This window comes from Meriones unguiculatus, chromosome 2 (assembly GCF_030254825.1).
Source record: "Meriones unguiculatus strain TT.TT164.6M chromosome 2, Bangor_MerUng_6.1, whole genome shotgun sequence".
Lineage (NCBI taxonomy): Eukaryota > Metazoa > Chordata > Mammalia > Rodentia > Muridae > Meriones > Meriones unguiculatus.
In genome coordinates, this window is record NC_083350.1 from 41,149,757 (window position 1) to 41,173,746 (window position 23,990).

A 23,990-nucleotide genomic window follows, 5' to 3' on the forward strand; every position below is an offset into this window, starting at 1 on the left:
ATTTTGCAAGTTGGGAACAAACTCACTCTAAGTCACTCCTGGTGTGCACTGACAGAATCTGTTAGCCTTCCAAGGATGGGCGGATGATCCTCAGACAGAGTACAGTTTTACAGTGATATATAAAATCTTGTTATCCATGTTACTGTTCATTGCTTCTCTTTACAGAGTCAGGCCAAATACAGACAAAGAGAGGGACGCTCCCTATCTAGAGGGCTCTCTGTGCTCCACTCCCATCACCCTGTTCATTCCCTATTTCCAGAGATAAAGATCCATCCTGTCCTCTAGGTCCTTCCAAAATATGGTCTGTGTAATCCCAGCCAGGATTCTGTATACGTTCATACCAATCATAGCTGTTTATTTAAAAGAGAGTATAGTCTTTGTTGATGCTGTGCCCAGCGGGGTGTGGAAAAAGCTGTCCGTCTGTCCTAGCACTCATGCTGCAAGTATGTTGGGGTTTTCCTGACAACTTATTCTCGGCATCTCTATAACAGTAAGACACCCTCCTCCCCCCCACCCCATTTTCTACCGTGGCTCCTGCTCCCATGAATGAAAGGCAGCTCTGACTAAAGGAGCTAGAATGTGCCCAGCAACCAGTGTAGGGTACTATTGAGCCCATTGTTTTCTTCCAGCACTGTGGAGCCAAATCTCATTTTATGGCACAGTGTATTCTAGGAATCCCACTCCATCAGTACAACAGACTTTCTCTCATGCCCTCCTATTTTCCCCATTTGCTGCTGTCACAGGCAGCGCCACACAGTCCTGCAGCAGGCAATTAGAATTCACTCCTCCCCAAGGCTCTGCTCTGCCCCATTTGCAAAGGGACCACAAGGCATCAGCTGCCATATTAAATAGACATAATGACGGCAAGCCATGATCAGCTAAAGCAGTGGTGAGGATGATGTGTTTGAGATTTAATTCCTGTGAGGGGCTAAACCTGGAGGTCAGACACGCTCCCACTCCTGTGTTAACACCGAAGGTTAGGAGAAGCTGGGCTAAGATTGTGCTTGACGGATTTTTCAAATCCTGAATCGTCAATGAGGTGCGTGTGTTTAAAGTAAATACATTAGTAGGTTTCCCAGTAGGGTCACAAAAAGTCAGTCTGATACAGAGTTACACAGTGTGCTAATCAGTGTGTTATATGTATTTTTTTCCTCTATACTTTTCAGAGAAGATTGTCCTGTTTTCCAAATTAGCAAGTGTCCTTTGGAGGCTTCCAAGGCATCTTGGAGCCTGTACTCTTCTGGCGGGGCCCCTGAGGTTTAAAGCCGGGGTGTGGAGTCTGCATCATTGCTAACTTGCCCCTGAACACACCCCAGACGCTCTTCAAAAAGACTTTCTAGTGTATTTTGGCAATGGCTGAATGACAAGTTACTCATTTTTGTCACATCTGGCAACACTTGGGACCACTCATGAAATAGTTTCCTATTGGATTTATAAAGCTGCCCTGTTGGTAATATTCCCTGTGCGGTCACGCGTGAGGAACAGAGGTGTGAATGAGCCCTCTCATGATGTAGTCACCCCACCATCTTAAACTGGTTGTGACCTTTCTCCCCATGGAGAGCACAGACCCCCATGCACAGTTAGGGTGGGCTGCCTTACCTTTCTACTCGGCGGGCCTCGTTCATAGAGCCCTCCTCTGCCTGTGCCCTGGGCTGAGGATGGAGCAGTGCCATCCTCTTCTGATGCTGACCCTGGAGGATTTCACTGAGGACCAAATCACTAATTGACCCAGAAGGTGGCCGAGCAATCAGTGTAGCTTTTCAAGGCTTTTTTAATTCACCGCCTCGTTCACCGCAGGCACCTATCCTTGCTTCACTTTGAGCAATGGAGGGTACATTCTCTCCCCACAGAGAGTCTGTGTAAAGTTTTGCGATTAAAAAAAAATCATTGACAAACTAAAGCATGTTGAAAAGGTGGCTACCCGCAAAATCCTTCTATTCAGTGGTATGTGAATATTGCAGGATGCCCTAGGCCACAGACATTGTCTTTTCACATATTTTGGGAGATGCTAAAGAGCAAGGACTAGCCAATGCTCTTCTTATAGTGCTCTTGGTTACTCAGTAGTTCTTTGAGAGGTGTTAATGAGATTCTGGGGGCCCAGTGACTAGCAGGTTTTTCTCCTGCTGTTTGCTCCAGTTAGTCTAGATAACCACAGTGAAACTATAGACTGGGCAGCGTATCTTACCAGACAACGCTTGAGGTTAGGATCAACAGATGTCCCAAAGCCCTGCCTTGGCTGTCAGAGAGTTGATGGTTCCTGATGCTTGAAGTGTTCCCGAGACACTCACACATCCTGAGAATATTGATGTTGGCTTTGCAGTACATCTGCATTTAATTGCAAACACAGAGCTGCTAGCACAAGTTTTGATTACAACTTATGTAATACCTGGTGTGTCCGAGTCCAGTAATCAGAACATGACTTAGAGGTGGCTGCAGGGACATGACTCCAGCAAACAGAAGGACGCGTGGAGCAGACAGCATAGCCAGCAACTAAGCTCAGACCCGCCGGGTGCATCACTCACTGACTGTGACCTCGGGCAAATGGTAACCTCGTTATGCCTTTATTTACCATCTTGAACAGTGGAGCCGTGGTCAGGTCAGCCTCATAGGCAGACATAAGGATGGAATGAGTCAATAGTGTAGATCTCTTTAAGTACCTGTTACACTGTTAATACCGGGGAAGAACTCACCACCCTCATCCTCTGTGGATTTATGTAAGCATGCTGGGGACAGGTGAGCCCAGAGAATCTGTACATTTGTGTGTGTGTGCGTGTGCTGGAAAATAGCACACAGAAAGGATTAGACGTTTGGATTTGGTCTTTGTACCCTTCTTTACCCATTTTGATACCTTCACAGCTATCAAAGTCGCTACATCTACCTTCTTCCTCCATGTTCCTGCTTCTACTCTCCCACCCATGTTTCTTTTAGTCATGGCAAGTATCTCAGCCAGGTGGCTCTCCGTGAATACCATAAAGTCACTCATCTTCAAAGTCACCAGTTATTTGTGCACAGTGTGACTTGTTGAATGTGCTGATGGGTGACAAGTGATTGAAAGTGGAGCTAATTTCTTCTGTCAGTGTCGATATCCTGTTTCCTGTTTTGTTTTGGTTTTGAGACAGAGTCTCATGTATCCCAGGTTGGCCATATCGTCTCAACATTTGGTTAGTTTATGATGACCTTGAATCTCTAATCCTTCTGCCTATGTCCCCCCTTGTGATAAGATTACAGGTGTGTGCCATACCCAGTTTTATGTCATGTTGGCGTGATTAAGCCCGGAGTTTTACGAATGCTAGGCAAGCACTCTGTAAACTAAACTACATCCCAGCCCAGAAACCAACTGGACCAAATTCCTCATGTTTGAGACCCATGCAGTCAATGGGAGTAAATACCCTTCATTTGCTGGCAGTGATGGTCTAGTCTGGAGGCTTCTGACTAGGGAACTATTCTGAGAATAGCATTCCTTGTTCTTGCGATGATTTTGGTGCTGACCACATGATGTCCTATCTGTTTACATGCATCACGAAGCTCCAGTCACACCTAAGGTGTCTCGGTCATTATTAGCTGCAGAACACCCAGATTCTCTGGGTGCTTGTCCAAGGCCCTCAGACTACACAGCACAGAGATGTCCACTGGGCACATGCTGACAAGCCCTTCCAGAGCTGCTCACTGGGGAAGATTGCATCAACCTGTCTGGGAAAAACATCTTGTTTTCATTGAGCTTTGGGAAAGCCAGTCAGAGGCAAAGTTTCACGTTCAGCAGACTCATGGGGCTCTTCCTATCACACGATTTTGTTGGCATTGGCACTTTAGCAGTATTATTTCACAGACTTGATTTCAAGCTCAAGACTAAAAGACAGAATTACGGTGTCAGATAACTCCACTCTTGATAATCTCTCTTCCTTAAAATAATCCAGACATTGCTGACACTGTGAAATTTGTGATGACCCTTCAATAAGTATGTACATTTTTTGCTCTTAAAATAAAGACCTAGTAGGCTCAGAAAAATATGTTAGGGAAATTAACTACTGAAAATTATTAGCAGGAATGTGTAAGATTTATTTTTTTGAAATGACAGTGATCACTTAAAGTTTGCTAAGCATCAAAATAAATGATTGGATGAATGAGAATAAACCAACAACTCTTTAAACCATCAACCGCTTTTCAACCAATCAATCTATAAAGGAAGACATGTGGCTTCTTTTCTAGGTTAGGCTCTGTCGCCAACTTAAGTGTGATGTTAAGATGGCCCTTCAGCAGGAGCATGAGGGAGGTAACTGGTATCTTGGGGTCACAGCTAGTTGAGTTGGTGTGTCATGATGGTCTATATAGGTAATAAATGCCATTGTCAGGGAGATGTCTGTGATGTTGCAAAAATATTAGTGAGCATTCTAATTATTGTCTATATGCTAGCAGCTGTTCTGAAAAGTATTATAATTTGCATGTGGCATAAAGGATAGGGGAAAACTCATGAACTTTGTGTAAATGGTATGCTTCATTTCTGTGGTTGCCAGGAAGGCACTCCATGGTATATTCTGTTAACAGTAATTGCATATTTATGCCTATTAGAAGAGTATAATTTCCTAGTTATTTTAAATAACCTCATTTTTGTTTCATGTCTCCAGTTTCCACCTCTGCTTATGTCAGAGGTAAGGTGAAAAGTGGCTGCCAGCACCCCTGTCAGAGGATGGGCAACTGGGGGAACTAGATCTTCCAATTGGCACTGTCTCCTTGGTAGGTCCCATTCCTTCCTCTTTCTGACACCACCTTGTTTGACATTATGCTATGTCAAACAATAGCATAATCCAGAATCTGTTTCTGGTCTCTCCAAGAAGCGGTATTCCTCTCTTAATGTCTGAGGTTTTCCTATACCATATAATGTTCAAAGCAGGGGATATAGTCAGTTTTTAAAGAGAAAATTTTATTTCTTGACTCAGTTCTCAGATACTAGAAATTTGTGAGGCTTATAAAATAATCTCTTAGTGGAACCTTGGCTGTTTTCATGCATTCAGTATGTGATTTTTCTCCCCAGTGTTTGGGCACCAAGAAGAAAATGTGCTGGGTTCACTTTACTGTTCATATATATGTATGCTTATTTGACCTTTCCATCAGGTAGGGCCAAAAGCCCCCTTAAAGCTAGATGACAGCACTGTATCACTTCTTGTGTGGTTCTTTTTAGAAGGAGGAAGTTTGGGTAGAGAAGATGGTGCATTCTGTTGCACCTTTAGTTTCTAAGGCAGCATTCTTTTAAGTGAAGAGTGTAAAGTACTTTGGTATCCATTGTGGTTTGCAAAAGGACACTGTGCCTCTGTCTGGAGATGAATCTGCGCCATCCAGACGTTGAGAACAAACCATCTTCTTATCTCTTCTACTGACCTTGTATAATCTGCAGGCAGCTGTTCCCTGGCCTCAGTGATCATCACACTTTGAAAAGAAAGCCCCCCCCTTTTTGCGTTGGGGTTATATCCTAAACTCCTCAGCTGAAGATAACTGTATCAGTGAAAAGTGTACTGTGTGAATGTGCTAACTTTTCCATTGTCTGCAACGTTATCTTTACATACCATAAACTGTAAAGAGCTTTGCCCAGGCAGAAGTTTCAAACTTGCCTCCCTTCACCATTCTAAAGGTCATTTCCAGTTTCACAAGGAATGTGATGTTCACCAATGTATCGTGAGCTTTGAGAACTCTTTAACTGCCTTGACAGGAAAGTACCATGTCTAGTGTCAGGAACCTGTTGGTCTTTCCTGAAGGCAAGAATTAAGGTTCACAAATCAAGTACCACCTTCAGAAAAGGAAAGAGCTGTCAAGGAGAGTGAAGACACTTTAAAGTGGCCCTAGCTATTCCACAGAGCCCAGTTATGCTAATTACTGGAGATTTGGAGCCACTTTAAGATAGATCAGCCCAAACATCTCTTTTGGCAGGTGCGAATGAAGAGATAGGGTAGATGGTCTTACACAGTAACCAAGACAATCATAAGGCTAGAAGCCCCAGCATAGAAGACACCTCCAGGGAGGGATACTCTGCTTTATGGCTGGAAATGGTATTAGCTGGTAACACTTAAGGACACTGTAGCTCTGAGAAAGAGGAGTGTGCATATTGCAAGATTCTAAGTATAATATACTTAATTAATCATGCTGGTCATGTCCCCTCCCTATTTGCAGACTGCTTTACGATCACTGGTATTGACCGGAGGTCATTCAGTATCTTAATAAAAGCAGCAGTGGTATAGCAGTTTATATCATTGCATTTTCTCCTGATTTAGATCCAAAGATATTATTTGCCAGTATCAATGCTTGCTTTTTAATAACACTGTTAGATATAAAGCTTCTGTTGTACGGGCTTCCTCAATAGAGAAAACAAAAGCCTCTTCTTAATCAGTATATTACTAAGAAGAATGAAGTAGTAGAGTAATCGAGGAAAATGACAGAAGCTTAAAAAACATCGTCTTTAAGATTATATAAAGCCGACTCATTTTTGATAACACCCCCTTCATATGTTTGAATATTGAAACATAAACATAAATTGCAGTGTGGATACACTCAGAAGCTTTAGTGTATGCCTCTGTAGCAATCAGTTAGGATGACCTGGAAGAAAAGGATCAAAGCAAGGATTTTCCATAACACTGAGTATGGAACTTTTCAGCCACATCAATGCCCACCTTTTCAGGACACTTAGTACTCATAGTATTATCTACCATTTTTCTTTAATGCTGTGAGATTAAAAAGGACGGCTTTTTTTTTCTAATAGATTTTTAGAAATCCTTTTAAAACCTTTTTAGAACAGCAGGAAAAACTGATTCAAAGGGAGAGCACAAACAGAATGACTTAATGGAAATATGGCAACAAACACGAGGGGGGAAAAAACCAGGCTCGGAACCTAAAATAAATTGAATATATAACACCTTTCCATTTTGTTCTCCTTTTTGTTTTTTTGTGAGAATCTGTATTTATGGAAAAGCCAGTTGATTACTTATCAAGCCAAAGCCTGTGTTTGCTCAGACTGTTCATGGTGATAATGAACAGTAAAAAGAGCTAGGAGTGGCTAAAGCGTGCAGGGATGGGACAGGGAAAACGGGTGGGTTCTGTCTAGGCCCTGAGAGCTCAGTACTGAAATCTCTGGAATTCCCTGCAGTGCACTTATGTTAATTGGAGGGGGGTCACTATAAGGAACGGTAATGAGTATGGGGGCTTCCCAGGCAATCTCCTGGTCCCAGGGGCTCTCAGTAATTACTTAGTTACATCCCACGGTTGGTTTGAGAAGCAGCTAAATCCTCCTTGTGAATCAGCTGCAGCATGGTGACCCGAGAAGCGATTAGAAATGCAGATGGTCAGACCCATGCCAGCCCACCCAGAGAGGACTCAGCACCCCTCCATGATCTGCAGGTGACTGGCATGCAGGCTCATTCTGGAGAGCACTGGTTGGAAGGACACATGGACTTGAGGTATAAGGTGCAAACATGAGGTTATCATACGAAAAGGAAGGGCAGGCTATTTTTAACTAGTGAATTACCTGTGTTGTAGACGCTTGAGGGTGTTTTTTTTTTTTTTTAGCAGTTTATCTTTCAAGATGGAAAGGAGTCATGGTGCCTCTGGACCTTGACTTGCTTGTGACTCCACGTAGTACAGTGCAGAGGCTGACATTTACGTAATAACGGAGGGGCCGAGTGACAAATGCAGCAGAGGTAAGAAAACTGGATGATGAGGAGGATCATCATTTCAATGGCCTGTAGGATTATAATTATCGCCAAGTTCTAGGCCTTTCATTTCAGTAAAACATGACTCTGCCTGTGACTTCAGTACATACTTAACTATTGAAGTGATTTATCATTTTATTAAAGCTTCTTGCTTCCAAAATGTGTTATAGCCATTGGGTGGCTGAGGGAGAGGGGGAGACTCAACCCAACCATCATAACAGCCTCATGACCAGCTAACAGCTCAGAGCTGCGTCCCCTTAATCTAAAAGGTAAGTGATTTCTGCCACGGTGCCTGCAGGGTTCTGATGGATGACAGTCCTTAAGAACGCAGTGAGGATGGTGGGATGAAAAGATCCCTCCTTAGCCACACCTGGATGATACCTCTGAACCTACATCAAAGACTGGATGTGCTCCTTTCCCTCATCCAGGGCTGCCATTTCCCAGAGCAAACAAACCCATTAGGTGGTACAGGAGCCAGCTACTTTCCCCTTACATAGCTGCCTGTAACAGTGGAAGGCGATAAATCATCTGCCAATTCATCTTTTAAGTCAAAGTTTAAAAGCAATAAATACCAAGCTAGAGAAACATTGACCAGAAAGGATGACATCATAGTACACACAAGTCTCTCTTTGTCCATGGAAATTTTTTTGTATAATGGTCTCAGTCTATTTGACAGATAGACTCCATTCTCAGGGTCATGGGAGATCTCTCCACCAGAAGTATTAAAGGAAGCTGTAAAGCTGGTAGATGTCATAGACCCTGTGTTCGTGTTACCCCACATCCACGTCCCAGGGTCAACCCTGAGAAAAAATGGGAAGGAAATTCTTCAATTCACTTTGACAAGGAAGGGCCACTCATAGTTGCGATGGTTGGACTGCCTTCAGACTTCCTGCAAACAGCAAGGAAACACAACTGTAAATATGTTGAAAGGAAAGAATAGACTAACCCCATATTTCTCAACACTTAAGTTATTAGCAGAAACATTTAGGGGCCAAAAGAAAAGTCTTATCTTTGCAGGGTGACAATGATCCACCTAAAGACTTTGTCAGGGAATACCACTTCCTGAGATGAAGGAAAAAAGCCTTCAGCTCCATGTTTGGGTTTGTGAGTGTTCTTTAAAGAGCTGCCCCAGAGATCACAGACCTCACTGGAGAAGTAAAGAAAACAGAGATCCAAAGACAAAGTGACAAAGGCAAAAGTGATAAGGGGTGGGTTGTGGCTTATCCCACTGTGGGTTTAACCACAGTGGGGCATTCATCAGGAGCACTGAGGCTTGGCCACGGTATCACCTCACATCTGCTTGCTCTATCCTGTCATCCTTCTTTACTTTTTCTTCTGCCAGAAAAAACCTAGGTCAGCATGTGGGAGTATTATTTCTCCCACCTAATTGGTATAAAACAGTCCTGGAGGGTCAGGAAGCCAGTTAGATTATAAACCTTTGGAGAAGATTAAATAGTCGTCATGTGTTAATCACTCTTGACACTCTTTGGGTTCGAAAGTGGAATTCTTGGCCTTGTTTTCAAAGGTAACAAGTTTAGGTGTTAATGGTACGCTTTAGTTGATGTGAGTGGCGATCTCTCAGCAGCCAGTTCTGTTTCGGGTGTAATGCAAATAATCTCTGTGAGAAAATCGTGTTCTCAGCAGAACCTAGCAAAAGAGAAAAACAGAAGATTAAGGAAGATACAGCTGCAGTTTTGAAGAACACTTCAGAAAAGATGAGAGCAAAGGGCTTTCGAGTGGGAGAGAACCACTTCTGAACTGGGTTATTTTGTCACATATTATATAGGACCGGGTGGAGAAGGGCACTTTACTGGACCAAGGGGTCTTGTGAGAGGCCTCCAGACTATTAAGTACAGTTGAGTTAGTTGAAGTGCAGGGTAACTATTTTATGACTTAAACGAAAAGAGTTATTGTCATAACAGTAAAGCCTGTCACCTCTCCCTTGTACTTGGAAATGACTTTGACATCCCCGTGAAAGAGGAAAGCTACCATTTCCTGAGATTGGGGTAGAAGTCTTCAACTCTGTGTTTAGGTTTGTGAGTATTCTTAGAGTCGCCCATACTACACATACTACTGAATCTCGGCATTATAACCCGAAAGTAATAGTGACTCCCAAATGTCAAAACATAAAAAAGGGTAAAGTGCAAGGCTATGCTGAAGCAGTAGCCTCTGGGAGGTAGTAACAGCCTAGGGGTAAGTTGAGGTGCGGTCATAGAGCCTGCACAGAAGACGGATCCTGCCCTTAGTTCCTGTCTCAGCCCCTTCCCTGCAAATACCTCCTGCTTCCCAAGCTTGATGCAAAGACAGCTTAGTCAGTGTCTAAAGTGATGATGACACCATACGTGAGGCTCTGATTGATGACGTTCCAAAAACTTCATCTTCGAAGACATCCAGACCCTTGGAATCCCAGTAGAATATAGTGTATGACTTTTAATTTTGTTAGTTTCTTTGATGCAACGGATGTGTGTATTCATGGTACTTTTAAATTCTGTGTAGTAGAAAGTAAGGGAGGAGAAGACAAATGTTTTCTGGATGCTGTTAACGAAAGTTAACAGGACAGGAAGGGTTGCTGTGAAGGGGGTATTAAAAATTACATGTCTACGCACATATGTAGAGAGCCTGGAGATGGTTCTCATGGGGAGAAGCACAGAAAAGCAATAAAGAGAAAAATGGTCTGGAGGCCCTTTAGAAGGGAATTTACTTCTCAACATGATGAGATATTTTATTTTTAAGAACACCCAATCATGGATCTTTTTTGGTAGCAGACTTGAGCAGATGAGATGCATGATCCGATTAGTAGATAGCATCTGAAAATGATGCAATAATTATCTCACAGCCCTGCTGAAACTCTTTCGGGCTGAAGGAGCTCCATCATCGTTAAAAGCACTGGCTGTTCCTCCAAAGGACCAGGGTTCTATTCCCAGTACCTACATGGTGACTCACAACCATCTCTAACTCCAGTGACAGAGGATCTGGCCTCTGTGAGAACCAGGCATGTGGGTAGTTCACAGATTATGTGCAGGCAAATAAAACAAACAAACAAACAAAAAAACACATGAAGTAAAAACTCATTAAAAAAAATTTCCAGGGCTGGAGAGATGGCACAGTGGTTAAGAGCACTGTCTGTTCTTCCGAAGGTTCAATTCCTGGGTTCAATTCCCAGCCCCCACATGGCAGCTCACAACTCTATAACACCAACTCATTCCAAGGGGTCTTCACACTAATGCACGTAAAATAAAATAAATAAATTATTTTAAAAATTAAAATAAAAAAAAATCTTCATTGCTTCCTGTATGTCCACTGAAGAGGAAATAGGAAGGCTTAATCTAATGGGTCCCTAAGAGTCGGGTACAGAATCCTCAGAAAACATAAAGAAGATAAATGGGGAGTTACCAGGACCTTTGCCAAGACGTGTGTTTTTGCCAGATTTTCCTAGCTGGTTATAAAAGACATCTTCAGGTATTTTAAGTTTTTTTTTTCCTGGTATCCATTCATATGTAAGATCTTTCTAACTTCCCTGACAGTTAACTAGTGTTTGAATTGTTAATGACAATAATGCAAACTTAACAGTGATGGAACAAACTTGTATGGGCGGCCTCTTAGCACTGGAACATGCACAATAATTAACCCTCTACTTTGTCCCCTTTGTGTAGCATGGCTCCCTTTGAGAACACTGGTTTCAAATGTCACTGGGTACTACCGGTCATTAAAATAATAATAATAATAATAATAATAATAATAATAATAATAATACATCCAAATCTATATAGCATAGGACTTCTGAAAACACATCAGGTTTAGGCAAAGACCAAAACCTTTCAAGTATGAACCTGAAGCTGCCCAGATTTTGAATATTTACTCCACGCCAGACGCTTTGATTATCACCCGCTTGTAGTCTGTGAAGCAAGGACAGCATGTGGTTTAGATGGTTGCCTTCCCCCTCTTCTCTACCCCTCCCTGCTGAACTTCATGAATATTATCAGGCGTTTGCAGCCTGAGAAAGACACGATCCAGATCTGACTCCTGAATTTTGCCCCAAATAATATCAAACAAGGCAGAACAGTCTGCCCTGTAAGTAATTTATGTTGTCATCTTAATATTATCGAGATTGAGAATTTTATTATCTTGGGATGAATTGAGAGCTTTGACATGAGTTCAGCACTGGTGATGGAAAACATTATTTACACAAGACTCTTTCCTGTCTGTTCTCAACCACGTGTGGAAATACACTATCATCTAAGTGCCAAAAGATGCTGATCTGAAGTTAGAAATTGTTGGCAGGTACTGGTGCCAGTCAAATGAGAATAAACTGCCCAGGAAATGCAAGTAAAGTGATAATTTAGGCCATTCATTCCCATATTCTCTCTCCCTCGCCCGTCCCTCTTTTCCACCCTCCTCCCCCACCCCTCTTCTGTGTGGTGCCTATGGACAACGCCAATCCATTGGAGCTGTAAAGAATGGCCGATTTCAAGACAAACAGGGAGCCTCTGAGAAAAACTCTAAAACCCACCCCAGATCTGGCAGCTCTGTGCCCAGCCTGCATCTCTCCAAAGCAGGGTTCATATCAAGTGTCAAATGGGAATGAGGAGGTTGTTGATTTCTTGGATGATATTTCAGAGTGTGACAAGGGCCAGGCCCTCCAGGGAGAGTGGTACAGTGAGAACCATGGTCTTTTCTGTGAACGCCCAAAGCAGGAGGTCACCCAGGGGGAAACACCTATAAAGATGACACTCAGCCCTGGGCAGAAAACAACCTCCGACCACCTGCTAAACCGGCTGAGTTGACCTTGCTTGAAGGCACCATAGTAACTTTTACTCACTTACTTTAAAGGAAGTATTTTAAGTTATTTTCAATCAGGAGTATGATGACACAATTTTTCTAATGAAAACATGACTGTTTTAGTGTTAGAATAACTACGTGCTTTGAACATAGTGAGTATTTGAATCCCATGTCATTATGTAACAAAACCGACTAACATATATACAGAACTCTTTTACTTAGCCAAGGTGATAGAGTGCAAAAATAGAAATTTTATAGAAGTTATGCAGTGAATAAGACAAAATGAACTTGTAATGGAAAGAAAAACTAACATTAAGAAATCGACAACAAAAAAGAATGAGAACGGTAAGCTCTCAAGTTTTAATCTACAAACTAAAATTTAAACAGACAAAGCCATATATTGCTTTCTGTTGGCTTAAGCCATATTAAGAACAACTGAGGCATCTAAAAACCTAAATGATTACAGTTTTATAAAAAAAAAAATCAAGATGCTTTTGTTCGGACCAGAAGTAAAATAATAACTGAGTGTGAAGTATCTGAGTTTCAAGAATTCTGGGAAATAATTTATCTGAGCATCTGCCCCTGGTGTTAACCCTTCCAGGGGTGAATATAAAGAAGGAAATCCATCTGTCTTTTGACATTGGTTGTGTGTATGTGTGTGTGTGGTTTGAGGGGACTTAATTGGGTACAAATTAAAGAAAGAGCGCACATGTCAAGAGGAGAGCCGTTGTTGAAAAGCATTGCAGTGAGGCACAGGGTCATGAGGCTGTCCTCCCAGGAGCCTTCCTTTGGAGAATAGTCTGGCACATGGGAATAGCTCTGCACCCCATTCCATACAGCTGCAGCAGCCCGAGAAATCTCCTTCACGACTCTCACTGATTTGTTTTGTTCTCAGATTGCAAAATAGGCCAACCGCTTTCAAAGCATGTCATGTTAAGTGCACACCCAATACTCTACAGAGCTTTAATTACCTTAGATTTAGGAATATGTGGCATATTTTAGGAAGAACACTATAAAAACAAGACAAAAACTGCAAAAACAACCTACTGTTGCTTCCATCTTCACACTGAAGACCTTGCAATGAGATATCTCCTGGCAGGCATAGAGGTGCGTGCTCTTGACCCTAGCACTAGGGAGGAAGACACAGTTGGATCTCTGTGATTTCGAGGCCAGCCTGGTCTACATAGTGAGTTCCAGGACAGCCAGAGCTGCATAGCAAGACCCTGTCTCGACAAAACCAAACCAAAACAACCAAGCAACCAACAACAAAAAGAGTTAGCTCCTTCCAAAGGAAGAAATGCTATTTCTTGGCAAGATGGAGGTCTGGTACTGATGTACATGAGGATGGAGGTGGAGAGGTGGAGATATTTAAAACTGTGACTGATACGTAACAAATAGTTTGCAGAACACAAAATGTTCTTATTTGCTGTTATTAGTGACTTCCAGGGCAAACAATGGCCAACAAACTCCGAGTACTGACAATAAAATGTGTTGTTGAACAAATATACAAAGAAAAAAAAATAAGAGAGAAAACTTCACAAAGTATCTAAGAATTGGCATGCTCATGACTGTCACTTGTGTGGGATAGCTTGGGAGTGTTGCAGGGTGAGGGAGCTTAAGATTAGAGTGGTGATCATGGTAGATTTGATCACTGACTATTATGTTTACTTATTTATATTCTGAGGAGATCACCATGTATTAGGTATGTAATCTATATGTGAAAAACAGCCACATAACAATAAAGAATAAATAAATGAATGAGGCAACACACACAACATTACCAGTTACTGTTGAGATTAAAGACGACACCTTCTTAGTTTGTAGAATACCTGCCTACCATGTCCTGAGCCCTGGGCTACATGACCAGCCCAGCATAAACCTCCCAGGAGGGTCTATACCTGTGCAGTTTTGATGCCAAGAAAATCCGAGGTCATCCACATTAGTACTTCAGGATACACACTGATCATTGGAAAAAAAATATATAAAATGTTCATCAACAAATTATTTTAAGGAAGACAACGATGCTTCTAATATTGGTACCTGATTACTAATATTGGGAAAAATGAAGTTCAACCATTGAGTTTATTTAACTGGATGAGAGGCAGACTATTAGCCAGGCATGGTAGCTCACGCCTTTAACCCCAGCACTAGGTAGGCTGATCTCTGTGAGTTCAAGGACAGCCTGGTCTACAAAGTGAGTTTAGGACTATGAAGCCAAAGCTACACAGAGAAACACCATCTCGGGGGGGGAGGGGGGCAAGGTGGGAGAAGAGAGGGGGGTCAGCATTGCCTATGTAGAGAGTTTGAGGCCACTCTGAGCTGAGACCCTGTTGAGAGAGAGAGAGAGAGAGAGAGAATGGCATACTATTCAAGTCTAAGGGCTGCTGATAATTACTCACCCTGAGCATTTGGCCCATGTTTCGAGAGCAGATAAAGGCATTAAACCGCTGGCTCTTGTGACCTGCCAACATCTATCTATCCCTCCTATGCTGACTCTCCTACGCCCCTGTAGTTATACTCTATGTATTTCCCATTACCGTGTCCTTCCCTCCTCCTTTCCCTCCCCCTCTCTTTTCAGTGCCTGAGATGTAAATGTGTACTTTTAATAGCAGTGAGCCCACCACGTAACGTGTACTTGGTGCCTACAGCTTTTCTCGGTAGCACGTGTAAAGGCATATGTTACTCTCCCCGTTTGTGACTCAAGTCAGTTGAGATTTGGAACAGTAAAGGAATCTTCCCCAAAAATTCACAACTAGAAAATAACAATGGTAGAGCCTTGAGTCACTAGACTGATCCCTAAGCCAGCGACGAGGGGAGGAGGGGAGCCAGGGGAGGAGGGGAGCCGTCCACACTACTTCAGGTGCAAAGTGGGTGAAAGGGCTGTGACCCCCCAGGGAAGGGTGTGAAGATAATGCTTGTTTATGTAATAGGCAGGTGCTTTTGGGTGAGTGCTTTCAACTCTGGAAGAACAGGCACCAGCGTCTCTTATTCTCTGGTTCATCCTCGCCCTAACCTTTGCCTGGCTACATTTTCTGTCACTGTCTCATTTGTTGTGAAGACGTTGTTTCACAAGGGCAGGCCTTTTAACCCTGTGTCTGTGTGTATGTGTGTGCACACACTTGTGTGATTGCTGCCTGCAGACACTCACCTTCTAACTGCTGGCTAGGTAGGTGTCCCTAACACTGGCCTGCTCTTGCTACGGACTTCATTCTCAGGAACGCCTATCCTTTTTGTCCACACATGCTAATACATTGTCCTTCTTGCCTCTCCTAATAGCCCATGAGTCTTGAACTTGGAGCCAGCAAAGTACTGCCTTTGTAAAGCACAAAAGAACACCAGTTCAGTGTTTTTTTTTAAATCACACAAGGCCTGAATGAAAAGCTTTTCGACTATTCAGAGGCCGCTCGCATTGTGCAGCTGCCCTAGACCGCTGAGAACATCTCCAGGCTGACAATGGAGTACCTGACGGAGGCTCAGCTTGGAGGACTTATTCAGGAGTCCCAGGCCTGGGACTGCTGCCAGTGTGCTCCGAGGAAGATTGAGGCCCTTTTCCTGGTCAGACCCTGATACGCACATTGCAGTTTGTTGTAGCTGTTGTGTGTTGTTTGCCTGCCAGTGAGGGTTTCGCAATCTCAATTGTAGTGCTGTCTTCCCAGCAGGCTGGCTCTCAGGGCAGGTTTTGTTCCTGTTTTGGTCCCACCTCTGTGAAATGTACAGTGAGACTTGGGTCATAGTCCATTCCCAGTGAGCGATACATCACCGTAAGGACTGAATTCCCATGACTCTGGCTCCTCAGGACAATGTCTCTTTCTTCACCAAGCTGATGGTAAATATCTGGTCAGCCTCATCTATTTAAAACCAGCCAAGCAGGAATCCTGACGCTGGGAAGTGGAGTCTTTTATTTGTTTGTAAGTAAAGAGTGGACTCAGCTCTTCCTAACTAAAATTAAATTCCAATCACTCTTAACATAATACCAAAGGACTAATCCAACTTCAACAGTGGGGAGGGACAGGGATACACTGAGGCAAATTTACTATTTCTGGCTGCTGTTTCGCACCTATGCCTAATACCTATTTTTATGATTGATGACCCCTGCGAGAAGAAAAATTATGTTCCTTGTTGGCAGAACTGGGCAAATCTTATTTGAGCATCTTTATTTGAAATCATTCTGTTTAGGATTGATTGAGATGCTTGGGGGTTGGCATGTAAACCTTTGTGGGTCCTTATTTTCAGCTACCTAAAGGGCTGTGCAAAATGACCAGCATATATTCTTGCTCTACAGTGCCCTCAGGTCTCTGAGTAGTCTCTGTAAGTGGAAATCTGGTGCTGAAAACTTTGAGTGAATAGGAGTGATACGTTTTACAAGTTCTGTTGATCAGAAGCTCTGTACTTATGTGTATTATAACTTGGTGTATTTAGAAGCTGGACCGGGCTGGGTAGAAACTTGCCTGGCATATGCGAGGCCCTGGGTTCAATTCTCAGAACCACAAAGATTAATTACTTACATAATGAATGCTAGATATATGTTGAAAGCAGCTATGTATTCCCAACTTCCTCAGAGCTGACATCAGGCTGATATTATGGAGTACATTAGTACCCATGGAATGAATAGCATGCAAATGATGTTGCTCCCTGAATCTAAAATGGTAGGCTAGTCCTTCCCAGTAGCCTACACTGCTATCGAATATTTAACCCATCAGCTTTTTGCCTGTATTTCTTTTTCCCTTTTATGGAAAATATACTCTTTTCTCACGTAATATTCCCTGATTATCGTTTCCCCTCCCTCTGCTGCACCCGGCAACTCCCCACCTCCCCTCCCATCTGGATCCACTCGCTTTCTGACCCTCATTAGAAAAGAACATGGACTGTATTTCTTGCTGGGTACAAACTCAGAACAATATTACTTTTATCGTGGTGTCAAAATCCAAAGATCACACACCTTCCCTGCTCTGTTTCTGCTTGCTCAGATGGGCGCAGTAACCTCCTGTGCTGTGTGTTTTCTGTTTCTGTTCATCACCACCAAGTCCTTTCTGTTCTTATCCCCTCTGCCAGCAGTGAAGCCAGCTGGGGCTGCAGTTCTGTTTCTGTTCTCTACGCAGCTTCCCTGTTTCCTCATCAGGAAGGGACCTTATTACTTGGTTTAAGTTTTACCACTACCTAGGTCCGCACTTTGTCCTCGGCAGGCTTCTAGGCTGCTCTGTCCCTCCTACTTTTTAGCTCCAGGCTACCTTTCCACTTTTCCTCCAGGTTTTCTTATCCCAAGGCTTTTCTCACCTAGGCTGAGTGACTTGATTTACATATGTATGTATGTATGTATCCTTGTATGTATGTATGTATGTATAAAGGTCACTGAATGCCCTTTCTAGCATTTCAATAGTCAGAAAGCTTAAAATTTGAATTTCTTCAATTGCACTTTTGAGTAGGTTTCTGCAGTTCCAGAAAAGCCTTGCATAGTAAAGAAATAAAATCTTCATCTTTTTATTTGTAAATTCAGTAATGGTGCTCCCGATACAGACCTCGGCGCAGGGGTTCGCAGCCTGGAGGAAGTTCCGGATAATTTGGTGAATATGCATATGAGGGCATTTATCTTTCCAGCTGAGCCTCACTCCTGAAGGGAGAGAGTGCTGTGCTGAGAAAGGGTTGCTGATAGCATCTCCAGGCCAGAAGGAGTTGGCTCTAGTTACTAAGCTCACAAGGCAGTCTGGCTGGAAGTCACGGACAAAGCACCAGCTCCTGGAAATGGAGCAGCGGGGCTGTGAGCTGCGCAGGAAATCTGCCCATTGTTCTCTGTGCTTTGGGAAGCACTGATAAGACCCAATTTACACTGGGTACCAGTGAAGTTAAGCAAAACAAAATAGTGGCATCAGTGTTGAGCAGAGAAATGGAACGCTAGTTGAATTTAGGAAGAAACAAACCTTGGATCTGGTGGCCAGTCTTTGATGGAGGGTGCAAGTGGCTCTGAGGAGGTTGGGGGAGGGGGAGATTCTGAGTGGATGGGAGAATATGCAGTAAATGCACCTCATAGCCCAGGCATTTGCCTCCCTAAAAGAAAGGGTAGAAAGGTAGGCATGTTTATAGGAATGTCTGAACCAGGAAATGACACCACCAGAGAAAGGGCAAAGGGATCGAGGCCCTGCTGGAGAGGCTGTGGACCAGAGCAGGCTTTACTGAGGCAGGGCAGCCTGTGAGTCAAGGGAAGAATGAAAGTGGGCAGAAAGGCTGGCTCCTCCTGCGTATTCTTTAGTTCCTGGGTAATTGAGGAAGTCACTGCTACCACGGGCAAGAGGCTTTGAGAAAACAACAAACAAACAAACAAGAAACCCTTGGAATCCTAAACTGCCTCAGGGAACTGCTTTCTAGCAAGAGGAAGACTGACCAGCAGTTAGCAGCTTTTCTAAATTTGCTTTTCTGCCTTTCAAACAGCTCTGTACATTGCTTTGCCTCAGCTCAACCTCACTCCAGAGAAAAGTGTGCTGATACACTTTGGAAAGATTTTTCAATAACAAGGGCTTTCTAAATAACTTTCAGTTTCTCCAGGAAATCATTCAACCAAAGTGCCCTTCCCCCAAGAATTCCAGTTAGTCAAAGTTTTACTGAAACATGTCAGCACTGAAAAATGCAGAAGGCAGCTAAGTAGATCCAATCAAAAAGCGTAAGAAATTTCACATCTGCACAAGAGCAACAGTGTCTGCCTCTTCAGCTGCCGGTCATTTCAAACCTGCCATATCGCACACATAGGAGCCCACTGGCTCCGAAGAAGGGACACAAAGGAGAGGAACAGCTCAGAGCGGAAAGACTGCCTCTTCTCAGGGGTCCAGGACAGGTGTACTTGCTGAGTTCTACAGAACATTCCCGAATGTTAGCTTAGGAGTTACCCATTAGCATTGAACAGCTGTAAGATTTTATTTTCTTACTTTGGTTTTGGGTTTTTGTTTTCGAGGAGACAGGGTTTTTCTGTTTCGTCCTGGTTGTCCTGGAACTCGCTCTGTTGACCAGGCTGGCCCCCAGCTCACAGAGATCTGCCTGTCTCTGCCTCCTGAGCGCTGGGATTAAAGGTGTTCACCTCCATGGCTTGGCTTATTTACTTATTGTGTGTGCGTGATGTGGTGAAAGTCAGAAGACAACATTGTGCAATTGATTCCTTCCACCTTTATGTGGGTTCCAGGGATTGAGCTCAGGTCAGAGGATTGCACAGAAGTGCTTTAACCTGCTGAAGTATTTTACCAACTTCAAATTGTTTAAACATGAACAATTAAAGAGTCTCAAATGGCCAAAGGGCAACCAAATAGATGCACTGCAGGATTTATTTAAAACAACAACAACAACAAAACAGCCCTAAAAGAGTGTGTACAATGCATACATAGAGAGAGTCAGGATCAGATGCGTCTGTGAGCAGTTGGCAGAGCCTGTGGAGAAACCTGATCCTGCCCATGGTAAATTATGAACTGTTTACACCTGTCAGGCCTGTCTGGGTCCCTGCTAATGATACCTTAACAACTGGCTATGTGTGACAAAATGCAAAAGGCCAGCGCTTTCAGGCTCTGTGATGTGGGCAAGGACTTTGCCACCAGGTTTGGGTGGTAAGAAAGGTGGCTCTCGGAGACGCATAGGTCAATGGGAAGGCCCTCACACAAGGTCCTTTGATCTGGGCACGGGTTAAAGCACCCAAAGGAACCAAAGTTCTTAAAAGGAACAACCAGAAATGAGCAATGTTTACAGTCTGTGGTGTGCAGTCATTGAATCATGTCCTGCGGGCTGTCGGAAGGGTATGTGTGCTAGAAGGGTATGGAGGCTAGAGGTAGATGAGGGGTGCCTTCCTTGATTACTCTCTCCCTTTAGTTTTCGAGACAGGGTCTCTCCCTGAACTCCGTTTGGGAACAGAAACACAAATATCCAAGCTCTGCTCTTACAGGCACGCCACCACGGCCAGCTTTCTTATTTTTAAATGTGGGTTCTGGGGACCTGCACTCAGGTCCTCAGGTATGTACAGAAGGCACCTTCCTGACTGAGTTGTCTCCCCAGCACCTGATTTTTTTCTTTTCCTCTCCTACCCCTTTTTCCATTTTATACCTTCCCCCACCTCTACTATAATGCCCTGGACAGACCAAGAGGCAACTAAATGGCACATGTTAAATGTTTGGTGAGTTAAAGATCAGAGAAATGACTATGGTTAAATGAACAATACACATACACAGTAGTTACGAATGTGGCCTTTGGAGCCAGCTAGCCCAGGTCCAAATCCCTGATCCCCACTCACCAGTTAGTGTGTGGCCGTGGGGAGTCTCCTCACCTGTAAAATGGGGTAATAACAGCTTGCACCTGCAGGTGTTGTGAGGCTGAAATGAATGACTCATTTCATATCAACAGCTTGGTCTGAGCCTGACACCCGGGAAACCTACAAAATACTGTTTTGCAAAAAGAAATCCCCTTGAGCAGAGAGCTCACTTATGAAAACATACTACAGAAAGACAAGCGGGTCACTGGTGAATGAAGGACATGCAAGCTCTGCGTTTCCAATAGCCTGCTCTTAAGCTATAAACTTTTTGTAAACATGTGCTTTCGCCCCTCAGAATCCAAACAAAATTGTACATATTCTTATTTTTTAAATAAATAAAGCCCAGTATAAATCTTTAACAACGAGCAAATTTTTCTAAAATATTTTTCCCTTTTGGAGGAGGAAAAGAAACGCTTACTAGAGTCTGTTTTCCTTTTGGAAATAAAATCACATCTGGGATGCCAAATTTCAATCTTAATACAGTGTGGAACAGCTGAGTAATAATTTGTTAGCCTCCTGGAACTCACAGACTTCTGACGGGAACGTGGGAAAGAACATTTATCTTTGCAGTTCAATGAATATGGAGCCCACAATAGTTTAGAGAACTGAGAGAAAAGTTCATACTTAAAAATTAAGACCATGTGTGATGGGGGTGTCCACATAGCTACACCACCAAAGTCCCTATGTTTAGACTTGACTGTCTCTTCCTAACGCTCGGAAGCATTGGTAGTTCTTCTATTGGTCAGTGAGTAATGTGAATGGTGATAATTTAAACACGGAGTGTATAACATTTGGCTCAAATGGATGTACCTGCAGCCACAGTGAACCTCAGCTACCGCTGACTGGGAAAACAAAACGCAGCACTTGGAAAAAAGAGAGGAGATAGAATTCAAAAATTGGTTCCTTAAGGTGCAATTTTCTTCCCTATAGCAACCTTCTTATAGATGGCTACAAGTCTTAAGATACTAAAATAACCTATTGAAGTAGAAAACATCTCCTTAGTCACACCAAGCATTCTTTATTCACCCTGGCTAGATTCCACTTGGTTCTTCTGGTTTTGTTAGGGGCCTAAGGTTAATGATGTCCCCAGAGACTGTGGAAACATCCTACCCACTACTGTCAGAGCCTTGGCTTATTGTCATGCCAATTTCACAACTAGAATCCATTAGTTAATTTAACATGCTCAGAGAAAAACTCATTTGTCTCCTTCACTGGGTTTCACAGTCAAAATGACACCGGGGCAGCACTGTCTGGTGGAGGGGGACAGTGAAATCAACCACCCTCACCCCACCCCCACCCACCAGCACAGCCATTCACAGCCCCGGAGTGGATGAGTTGTGGGGCTGGATATAATTACAGAACCACCACAGCCCCCACAGTCCATCGGGATCTATGATGTATCTACGCCGTGAAGCAGAGTTTTGTGTACCATCAATCCGTACTTAGGCAAAGCACTGTTTGAATTTGGGGAACTGGAAATGCAAACGTTTCGGTTAAGCTCCTGCCTGGTTTTGAGGTGGGAGGAGAGGATAAAGGGCTGGAGAAATGACTACTGGAAAGGCTGGCCCTTCTGCCAGAGTCCTAAAACAGGCTCATTAGCTGAGTGGACATTTGAGCTTAGTCTGTTGGTTTCCTCTGATAATCCACCTGAGCGGGCTCTCCTGAGGTTCAGCTGCTTCTGTAGTATCAGCTTGGTATTAAATGCAGACCAGAGTGGGGCTGGCAAGAGATTCTCAGGGCTGTATGGTTACTCCTCCTTTCAAGAGAGTGGTTACCCAAATGCACAGTGCACCGTGGGTGTGAGAGATAGCAGGAAGTTTGCTAAGCTTGTTAACCGCTTTTGATTTCAAAGGATTACATTGGAAGCGGAGACGGCCTGCTCCCTGTTAATCACTTAAGAATAGCATGCAGTTATTAAGGAGATGAGGCTAGGAAAAGGCAGCAGAAGGAAGACTACACATTTATAACTCTAGTGGGGCTGGAGAGCTGGAAATTGCTTTACAACTAGATCCACTTAACTGATACGGCCTAAAGGAAACCTTATCTACAACATAATCCCCCGTGAGGAGAACCTGGTGGAAAAGAAACCAGCATTGTTCTCTCCCCACTCCTCTCTCTTCAACTTGCATGTTAGCTCTCTTTTGTTTTTATTAATTTTTAAAATTAGTGACACAACAGTCGATTTCATCATGACATTTCTTTTTGTAAGGTTTTTTGTTTGTTTTGTTTGTTTGATTTTTAAGCATTTGGGTGTATGTTTGGGGTCCTGCATATGTTTATGTGAAGCAGATGCATGTGGGAGCCCTCCCGAGGCCAGAAGAGAGCTGCAGGTTTCCTGGCACTGGAGTTGCAAGAGCCAGCATGTTGGGGCTGGGACCTAAGCCCAGCTCCTCCTCTGCTAGGGCAGTAAATGCTGTTAACTGCTGAGCCATCTCTTCAGGCCCACAGTATGACATTTTCATACATATGTACAAGGTACAATAAATTTCTCCCATCATCCCCTTCCCTTTCCCTCTTCCCTCTTTTTAGTTCTCTTGTCTCCCCCAAATAGTCCCTTCTGCCCACCTACCCCCACCACACACATGCAGAAGGGGGAAGAGATTCCAAATGTGAGAAACAGCACAGTCTTGTTTATCTTCCCACTATTACCCTCTTGTTCTCTCCTTATCTCTCCCTTCCCTTTAGGCCCTTTTTTTCTCTCCACACCTTCCTCCTACATTCATGACACACATGTATATACATACACACATCTGGAGACATATGTATATGTGTATAATACATGTGAGAGAAAATGAGACTTTTATGAGTCTGACTTTTGCTTAACTTGATAATAATCCAGCTCCATGTACCTTCCTCTGAACGGAAAATGGGAAATTTTCATTCTTCTTTATGACTGAATAAAACATTACATATTTAACGTTCATCTGTTGATGGACATCTAGGCTGGCTCCATATTTTGGTTTTTGTGATATTTTTTTTCTACAATAAATATGGGTCTGCAGGCATCTTCCTCACATATGCACTTTGAGCACTTTGGAAGTATGCCCAGGAGTGATGTACCTGGGCTGTATTGTAGTTCTATTTTTAGCCTTTTGAGGAGCCTCCAGGCCAGGTTCCATAGCCGCTGCACTCGTGTGCATCCCCTTTTCTCTATATCTGTTCTTCTTTTAATAAGCATCTGCCCTGTACCTTTTTGACTTGAAAGTTGTTAAATTAGTGAGTTGGACTTTTCATCCATGAGACAG

The 23,990-nt window shown here is 43.3% G+C and overlaps 1 protein-coding gene across 11 annotated transcripts in view; it reads left to right on the forward strand.

The window, feature by feature from the left end:
* Positions 1-23,990, forward strand: part of Sema6a (semaphorin 6A) — a 140,253-nt gene that overhangs the window by 20,564 nt on the left and 95,699 nt on the right. Inside the window, exons 2-3 of one of the 11 annotated variants that reach the window (XM_060377294.1) lie at positions 4,623-4,731; positions 7,549-7,679. The exons of 7 other annotated variants lie outside the window; for them this stretch is intronic. The gene's annotated coding sequence lies outside the window, so the exon portion shown is untranslated. Of the gene's footprint in view, positions 1-4,622; positions 4,732-7,548; positions 7,680-16,153; positions 16,379-23,990 lie in introns of those variants that run through there. 3 more of the 11 variants (XM_060377293.1, XM_021656413.2, XM_060377296.1) reach the window with 3 other exon arrangements.